The 8,891-nt window shown below is 49.3% G+C and overlaps 2 non-coding genes across 2 annotated transcripts; both read right to left on the bottom strand.

Annotated features, from left to right (window-relative positions):
* Window positions 1-342: 342 nt before the first annotated feature.
* TRNAT-UGU lies at window positions 343-416 on the bottom strand. The gene has a single exon. It is a non-coding gene; the product is annotated as a tRNA-Thr (tRNA).
* A 7,473-nt stretch (window positions 417-7,889) lies between these two features.
* Window positions 7,890-7,962, bottom strand: TRNAM-CAU. Its single transcript has one exon. It is a non-coding gene; the product is annotated as a tRNA-Met (tRNA).
* Window positions 7,963-8,891: the final 929 nt, after the last annotated feature.

The following is an 8,891-nucleotide window of genomic DNA, read 5'->3' on the forward strand; positions in this document are numbered from 1 at the left end:
ATGGGAATTCAGAAAAAGGCTTAAGAGTAGGGAACATTTTTGTTGTTCTTCCCCCATCCGTCCCCAAAAAAGAGAGGACAGGGAGGAGCTTCAGCAAAGATATCACAAAGGAAGTTACTGATTTCTGGCTTTCTCAGCTCTCAGAGCCACAGAAGTCCATTTTCATTCAGTTTCACTCTGATCATAAAGAAACACATCCCTTTTCCTTGAAAGTGAGAATTTTGCAGTCACAACTGCTTAGGCGTGATTGGATCAGAATTTAGAGCAACACTGGATACAGTGGAGAATAAAGAGCAGAGGGGGTTAATGGAGAAACCAGCTTTCCCAGAAGAGGAAAAGCCAAGGCCCCACTGGGAGTCGAACCCAGGATCTCCTGTTTACAAGACAGGCGCTTTAACCAGCTAAGCCATGGAGCCCGCGCGCAGGCCCGGCATGATGCTAGGTCTGTCCTTGCTCTTAGACTAAATACTGTTGCCAGAGCCCGTGGATGCGGAGCGGCGGCTCGGGAGAAGGTGCACGACCCGAGCAGCCGTCCTGCCGCCCAGGACGCCGCAGAGCTAAGGAGGGCGGGAGCCGCTCGCACAGCTTGGTGTTAGGGCCCCGAAGGCTTCCCTCGGCCCAGGGAGAACCTCAGCGACGGCCAGGGCACCGCCTTCCCGCCGCAGCGGGGATGAAGCCCCGCGGGGTGCACCCCGTCCTCTGTGACCTAGACGCTACCTTCGATGCACGGAGTCAGGATCTCTGAAGAGGAGCTTCGGGCGAGACCGGGAGCGCGGGACCGGGGCGGCCGGCACTTCGCTCTCGGGCCGGGGGTCGGGGCGGGAAGAGGGTGCGGGGCTGCGGACCCCCGCTGAGTCAGTCACGTGGCCGTCTCAGGCCCGTCACGCAGGTGCAGGTGCAGGGCTGGGGGGGGAGGGGGCCCCGCCCGCCCCAAGGTGTTTCGTGGGTCCGGGTACGACCCTGCTAAGTGCGGGGCTTTATGGTTCCTGCGGACCACTGTCCCGCATAACCAGGGCCTCATATCCAGGGCGACGCGTCATCAGCTCGCGGATCTCCCCTCTAACACCGTCCTCCGAGGTCGCACCCCCGCGGTGACCTGCCCCCACCCCCGAGGTCGCACGCGGGGCGCGGAGAGCTGGGCTGGCGGGTGGCACCTGGCGGCCCTGTGCGCGGGTGGCAGGGGCCTGGGACTCCGGGGGTCTGCGGGCGGGGCTGGACCGCCGAAGATGAGGGGCGGAGGGGCTGTGGCTGGAGGCTCGACTGGGCGAGGGAGGGGAACCCGGGACCCACCCAGGCCGCTCTGTGGGCTCGGGGCCGCCGGGACCTCTACTCTCCCGGCGGGAGGGCCTGGAGACCCTCACTAATTCAAATGGATCCCCGCCCTAAACTTTGGGTCTTTGTTTCTGTCTCTGTCTCTCTCTCACACACGCGTCCCGCACGCACAACCGGGACTTGAGCTCCACTCCAGCTCAGGTGGGGAGGATGCAGGGATGCGGTGGGAGCCCTTCTGACTTCCACCTGCAGAGTTCGAAAACACCTCCCTGCTGTCTCCCACGCCCCCAGACGCAGCCCACCGCACACCTGAGACTCAACTCAGCGGGGTCTGTAGATTCAGTGCAATCCCAATCAGAATTGCAGCAAGTTATTTCATGAATATTGACAAACTGATTCTAAAGTTTATATGTAGACACAAATGACTCAGAACAAGCAACGCAAAATTGAACAAAGTTGGAGGACTGTCACTGCTTGACCTCAGATTTACCATAAAGTGACAGTAATAAAGAGTGTGGTGTTGGTGAAAAAAATAGACAAACCGATCAATGGAGCAGAAGAGAGAGCCCAGAAATAGACCCGCACAGTCACCTGATCACCGAGGAAAGGCAGTACATGGGGCAAAGATAGTCTCTCCACAAATGGTGCTGGAAAAACTGGATGTCCACATGCAGAAAAAAAAAAAAAAAAATGAATCTAGTACAGAACTAGACACAGACCTTATGCCTTTTACAAAACTTAACTCAAAATGGATCCTAGACCTAAATCTAAAATGTAAGACCATGAAATTCCTAGAAAGTAACACAGAGGAAAACAGGTGACTTTGGGTTTAGTGATAACTTCTTAGGTACAACACCAAAAACATGATTCATGAGAGGAAAACGTGATAAGTTGGACTTCATGAGAATTTAGAATTTCTGTTCTGCAAGACACTGAGAAGAAAATGAGAAGACACGCCACAGACTGGGAGAAAATATTTGCAAAAGCCATATCTGAGAAAGGACTGTCACCCAACATATGCAAAGAACTCTTAAAACACAACAATAAGAAAAGAAACAACTGAATTTCTACTATTTTTCCCATGTACTCTTTAATCCCTATGCCCTCTTTACCCCACTCACCCACCTCCCCTCTGGCAACCATCAGTTTGTTCTCTATAGTTAATAGTCTGTTTCTTGCTCTCTCTCTTGTTTTCTCTTTGTTTTTTTTTCCCCCTTTGCTCATTTGTTTTGATTCCTAAATTCCACATATGAGGGAGATCATATGGTATTTGTCTTTCTCTGACTGACTTATTTTGCTTGGCATAATACTCTCTAGCTCCATCCATGTCGTTGCAAATGGCAAGGTTTCGTTTTTTCAAGGCTGAGTAATATTCCATCGTATGTACAAGCCACATCTTCCCTATCCATTCATCTATCAGTAGACACTTGGCTGCCTCCATAATTTGGCTATTGTTGATAATACTGCAATAAACATAGGGGTGCATGTATCCTTTTGAATTCGTGTTTTTATATTTTTTTAGGTAAATACCCAGTAGTGTGATTCTTGGATCAGAGGGTAGTTTTATTTCTAGATTTTTGAGGAACCTCCATACTGTTTTCCACAGTGGCTGCGTCACTTCCCATTCCCACCGACAGTGCAACAGGTGTTCCTTTTTCTGCACATCCTCGCAAACACTTACTCTTTCTTGAGCTGTTGAGCTGTTGAGCTGATTCTGACAGGTGTGAGGTGATATCACATGGTAGTTTTGATTTGCATTTCCCTGATGATCAGTGATGTTGAGCATCCTTTCATGTGTCTGTCAGCCACCTGTAAGTCTTCTTGGGAGAAATGTCTGTTCGTGTCTTCTGCCCATTTTTTAACTGGGTTATTTGTTTGTGGGTGTCGAGTTTTGTCAGTTCTTTATATATCTTGGATACTAACCCTTTATCAGATATGTCATTTGCAAATATCTTCTCCCATTCACTTGGTTGACTTTTAGTTTTCTTGATTGTTTCCCTTGCTGTGCAGAAGCTTTTTTTTTTTTTTTTAATTTTGATGTAGTCCCAAACAACTCAATTTTTTAAATGTGCAAAGATCTGAACAGACAACTCAACCAAGAAGATATAGAGATGACAAATAAGCATATGGAAAGATGCTCAACACCATATGTCATCAGGGGATTGCAGACTAAAACAGCAGTAAGATACCACTAGATAGCTCTAAGTATGGCCCAAATCCAATACCCTGACAACACCAGTTGTTGGTGAGGATGTGGAGTCATAGGAACTCTAATTCATAGCTGGTGGGAATGCAAAATGGTGCAGCCACTGTGGAAGACAGCCTGGCAGTTTCTTACAAAACTAAACATAGTCTTGCCATATGACCCAGCGGTAACGCCTCTCCGCACTCACCCAAGTGAACTAAAAACTTACAACCACACAAAAGTCTGTACACGAATCTTTATAGTAGCTTTATTTATAATTGCCAAAACTTGGAAGGAACCGAGTTGTCCTTCATTAGGTGAATGGATAAACAAACAGTGGTACATCCCTACAGTGCCATATTATTCAATGATAGAAAGAAATGAGCTACCAAATCAAAAAAGACATGGAAGAATCACAAGTACATATTACGAAGTAAAAGAAGCTAATCTGAAAAGCCAATCGTCTTGTATGATTCCAACATTATGACATTATGAAAATGCAAAGCTATGGAGACAGTTAAGAGGTCAGTGTTGCAAGGGGTTCTGGAGGAGGGAGGGAAGGATGAATATGGGGAACACGGGAGGTGTTTAGGGCCAGGAAAATATTATTTTGTATGATACTGTATCAGTAGATACATGTCATTACATATTTGCCAAAACCCATAGAAAGTTCAATGCAAAAGTTGAATCTTACTAGAAACTGTGGATTTTAGTTAATAATAATGTATCAATATTGGCTCACCAATTATAATAACAAAGGCACCAGCCTAACGCAAGATAATAATAGAGGAAATTGGTGGGGGACACAAACTTTTGTGTAATATGGAAACTGTACTTTTTGCTCAATTTTTTCTATAAACCTAAAACTGCTCAAAAAACGTAAGGTTTTAAAAATGTCAAAAAGATAATGAACTGTTTAAAGCAAATAAAAAAATGTTTTTTTCTTGAAAGACTAAAAATACAACTATCACATGACCCAGCCATTACACTGGTGGTTACTTATCTCAGAGAAATGAAACTTACATCACATGAAGCCTGGATACGAATGTTCATAGAAGTTCTATTTCTAATAGCATAAAACTGGGAGTCCAAAGGTCCTTCAATGGGTGGGTAGTTAAACCGTGGTCTATCCATACCATGAAATACCACTCAGCTGTAAGAAGGAATGAGCTAGTGGTAATATGAGACATACATTAATCTCAAAATAATTATGATGAGGGAAAGAAGCTAATCTACAAGGATATATACTATGTTATTCCATTTAATAAAAATTACAGAAAATACAAACTAATCTATGGTGACCAACAGAAAAATGGTTTGCAGGGGACAGGGTGGGGACAAGAGAAGGATTGATTACTGGGCAGCCTAAAGTAGTTTGGGAAGTAATGGATACACTAGAACCTGGATTTCAGTGATGGTCTTATGTGTGTAATCATACCACAAAACTAAAAAATTTGCTCGTTTGAATACATTCAGTGCAGTGCATATGAACTGAGCCTCAGTAAATGCTGTCGCCCACCCTTTTTTTTTTTGACAGATAGAGAGTGCATGCACACCCAAGCAGGGGAGGAGGGGCAGAGGGAGAGGAAGAGAGAGGATCTTAAGCACACTCCCCACTGAACGCAGACCCCGTGCAAGGCTTGATTTTACAACCCTGAGATCATGACGCTGAGATCATGACCTGAGCCCAAATCAAGAGTCAGGTGCTTAAAGGACTGAGCCACCCAGAGGCCCCTGCACCTCCCTTTTAAAAAAAGGAATGAAGGGACACCTGGGTGGCTCAGCCGGTTAAGCATCTGCCTTTGGTTCAGGTCAGGATCCCGGGGTCCTGGGATGGAGTCCCGCATCAGGCTCCTTGCTCAGTGGGGGGCCTGCTTCTCCCTCTGCCTGCCACTCCCCCTGCTTGTGCTCTCTCTCTGACAAATAAGTAAATGAATAAAATATTTTTTAAAAATTAAAAATACATAAAAAAGGAATGAGAAGGAATTGATAAGGATGCGGAAATTTTGAATGAATTTTGCTATGTTAAACAAGCGTGATAATATCTAACAGGGTTTCCAAAAGAAGCTATGTTTAAAATATACACATCAATTTTACACAGGTCAGGAGAAATGGTTAATGAATTTAAATGCACTAGGGTCCTTTTGTTATCCAGAGAAAAGAAAAAGGGACTGATTAAAGTTCAACAAAGTAAACTTTGTTTTAATGTGTACTTACTTGTTTTGGGGTGCAGGGTAACCACTAACACAGAGATACAATGTATAACTTTAAAACCGACAAAAGGAAAAATGCCATTTTTGTGATAACACACCAAAGGAAAACCGTTAGTCCAGAATTTTTAAAAATGTGCGCAGAAACCTGTGGTTCATGTTAAAAGGAAACCAGTCAGGTGGTTCCTGTTAAGGGATGGTGCAGAAGAGGAATATGGCACCCACGGATTCCAGGCAACTAACTGCCTGCCCGGAAGGTCTTGGGCTCTGTGATCAGAAAAGCTCAGAGAACCCAGAGGTGCTGAGAGGCTTCAGCTGGTGCCATCGAATGTGCTGTTCGGAAAGTTTCCTGATAGCCACGGCCATGAGATCCCAGAGATCCCCCATGAGATCCCAGAGGTCCTGGCTCAGCTTCTCCCCTGGGACGAGTCTCCTCTGCTGCGCCACAGTCGCTCGAGACGGTGCTAGGGCGGCAGGCTTCCAGGCCGAGCTGTCTGACTTGGCGTAGCATGAGTTTCAGAAAAGGGGAACTGGAAGAGAGCCAGGTTTCAGTTGGAGGAAGGGAAGACATTTCCCTAAACTACGGGATTTCCCCAGGCCTGGAAGAGTGGTTGTGGCGAGAAAGAAACAGGGTAGAGGCAGAGGCCGTGGCGATATGGGTCTCCACCACTCCTCGTCCCTGCCGAATGGACTCTGAGAAGAAGTACATGAGTAGACGCGGGATCTCAATGATGACTTACCGTTGCCACCTCAAGCCACCTTCCAGGAGGTGTAGCGAGGGGACACCAGCTCAAGTCTTTCAGGGAACAGGGCAGTCTGGGAGCCTGGTGTCTTCAGGACAGAGCTGCTCCCCCTCCCTATGCTTGTGTACCCCACAGACTCTTCATGGCACACACAGGAGCCCCACGAAGGTCTTGAGAGTGTTCCACGGGCAGACACCCTGCCAGCTCGCACAGAGAGAGGACAAAAGGAAAGAAGGATACTGAATTCCCCACACTTTATAGTGAGGAAACCGGCTGATGATCCTGTGATCAGCTGCGGACATGGACCGGCCACCCCAGACATGGAAGCCTGCCTCCCAGGGCAGAGACTCTAGCCTGAGGGGGTGCTTCCCAGGCCTGGAAATTCAGCTCAAGTGTTGTTCGCCTGGCTGAATTTTGAACATCCAAAAGGGATTTGGAAAATTCACTGTGCAACTACTTAGGACTGGTGACTCCTTCTTCCCTTCAAGTGTATCCCTCTTAAGTGGGAAAGTCTACAATGGTCATCCTGTTCCTGCCCCACCATCGCGTTTTGGGGAGCAGAGAACTTGTGGCTTGCACAGATTTGTAAGCGGAGAGGAACTGTGCCCAGAATGGCTTCTACATAGGGCCTCACTCATGCCCACTTGGGGGCATGTACGTGAGTTGAGGCTGAACTGAGTTGAGATCTGGGGGAGATTGGGATGGGTGAGCATTGTTTCACGTGGAGAGGTGGAGGTCTTTGGCAACCAGGGGGCAGATGATGTTAGGTGTAATAGTGTCTCCCACCCACCCCTCCCTGAGAGCTCCATTTCCTAATCACCAAAACCTGTGAGCAGGTTGTCTTGCGTGGCAAAGGGGACCTTGAGGATGTGACTGAGGTAAGGATCTTGAGATGGGAAGAGTGTCCTGGCTTCCCCAGGTGGGCTCCATGTAATCACAAGGTGCCTGGAAGAGGGTGGGAGGCGGGTCGAGGCAGAGAAGCTGTGACGACAGAAGCAGAGGTCAGAGCGACAGGGTCCTGTCGGGAGCTGAGGAATGTGGGCAGCCTCTAGAAGCTGGAAAAGGCAGGAAGGAATTCTCCCCTGGGGCCTCTAGAAGGCAGGCAGCTCTGTCACCGCTTGGTCTGAGCCCCAGAGGACCCATGTCACACTTCTGACCTCCAGGACTGTAAGATCAGACATGGATGCTGTTTTAAGGGACTAAGATTCCGGTAAATCTCTAGGGCAGCAGACAGGCAATTAAAAGAGACTTCCGATACTAGTGCGCTCTGTCGTCAGTACTGAAAAATCCTGTCGCTCCCTGCTCCCCAACGAAACCCTCCCCCACCCCCCCACCCCAATTTGTAATCACAGCCCTGGGACTCGGAGTCCGCCGCTGCTGCCCAGCTGTCACTTGGGGAACTTGGTCAGTGGGTCACTGTCTCCACTGACACACTTGTTTCCCAAACGCTGTGTCTGTGTCCAAGTGACAAAACTCTCGTGCCCTCTCTGAGGCTCGAACTCAGGACCTTCAGATTATGAGACTGACGCGCTGCCCACTGCGCTAAGAAGGCACCTGCCGGGCCCCGCGTGAGCGGCGTCAGTCACTCTAAGCCTCTCCAGTCCCTGTGCCATTTCGGAAGGGCTCGCCTTCCGTCCGCGGTCGTGCACCCGAAAGAAGAGTGTGCGCCGGGCCGCACCCGCGTGCTGTCACCGAGCCCCGAGCCCCGAGGGGTCAGAACCGTTCCCGGGGTTCATCCTCCGTCACTCCAACAGGGCACGTTCCCACGTCGCCGGGAACGCCGCTCACCCCCGGGACCCCCCGGCCTTGGCTCGGGCGCGTTGCACACGGCTCCGCGTCACGCGCGCACGACGGGAAGGGCCCGAGCCGGGCGTGCACGGACCCCCAGGCCGCGACGAGGACAGGCGCCGCCCGGCGTGGCCCCGACCCGCCGCGGTCCCCTCGCCGGGCCCCGCAGCTCCCTCACCCGCGACCCGCGTCCCCGGCCGCAGCACCCCAAGTCCCGCATCGCGCGCCGCGGCGGGAACGGGGGCCCGGGGGCGGTGCGACCCCTGAGCAGCGGGAAGGATACACCGGGTGTCAAGGTGAGACCACCCGGTGAGGCGGAGAATGTCCTAACCCCCTGGGGTCCGAGCGCCAATCTTCCACATGCCCTTCATGAAGCTGGAAAACAGTTCACTCGGCTTTCTTGCCAATGCAAGTTACTTAATCGGAAAAGCTCCGTTACCTGAAAAATGGGATGACATCGCACGCTATTACCTCAAAGACGGAACACTTGACGCAAACCGTACTACTACTGGGTATTTACCCCAAAGATACAAACGTAGGGATCCGAAGGGGCATGTGCACCCCAATGTTTATAGCAGCAATGTCCACAAGAGCCAAACTATGGAAAGAGCCAAGATGTCCATTAACCAATGAATGGATAAAGAAGATGTGGTGTATAATATATATATATATATATATATATATATATATATA

Source organism: Phoca vitulina, unplaced genomic scaffold, assembly GCF_004348235.1.
Source record: "Phoca vitulina isolate PV1807 unplaced genomic scaffold, GSC_HSeal_1.0 scaffold123, whole genome shotgun sequence".
Lineage (NCBI taxonomy): Eukaryota > Metazoa > Chordata > Mammalia > Carnivora > Phocidae > Phoca > Phoca vitulina.